Here is a 503-nt window from a genome sequence, read left to right as displayed (position 1 = left end):
TTCCGCTCGTCCTTCTGCTCGATCGTTCGCGGACACACGCGTTCGGCCACCCAACGCAGATCTATCGGTCCATCGAACCGTTCCCGCGCGCGCGATCGCGTTTCCATCCGCGAGGAATCTGCGTTTGTTCGGTCTTGATTTTTTCGATGATTTTTCGACGAACCACTGCTGTGAAAATCGAGAGAATACCGCGCGTTGCAACGAAGCTACGGTATCCGGAGAATCGCGTGAACGGCGAAAACGATAAGTAGACCGACGCGACGATAATTACGAAGCGACAATGGGAAACGCGTTGACGTGCAACGCGTCCGGCGGCGAAACTTAACGGCGACGGATTCTTTACTCGCGTGTCGTAAGCGACACTGACGATCGATGGACGATTTTCCGGCTAATCGCGGACGAGAGCGGACGAAGACGTATCGCGAGAAAGAGACGGGACGATCGAAGGGACGGCGCGGAGGTACGAGCGAGCATTGTCTCTCGGTTGTTGGACGAGGATCGCG

At 56.3% G+C, this 503-nt stretch overlaps 1 protein-coding gene across 1 annotated transcript in view; it reads right to left on the bottom strand.

The window, feature by feature from the left end:
- LOC100749842 (steroid receptor seven-up, isoforms B/C) overlaps positions 1 to 503 on the bottom strand; it is a gene marked incomplete at its 5' end in the record, with an annotated part of 41,703 nt that overhangs the window by 28,564 nt on the left and 12,636 nt on the right.

Source organism: Bombus impatiens, unplaced genomic scaffold (assembly GCF_000188095.3).
Source record: "Bombus impatiens unplaced genomic scaffold, BIMP_2.2 scf_0504, whole genome shotgun sequence".
In the NCBI taxonomy this organism is placed as follows: Eukaryota; Metazoa; Arthropoda; class Insecta; order Hymenoptera; family Apidae; genus Bombus; species Bombus impatiens.
Note: the sequence above shows the minus strand (reverse complement) of the source record. Positions and strands in the feature narration are given on the sequence as shown.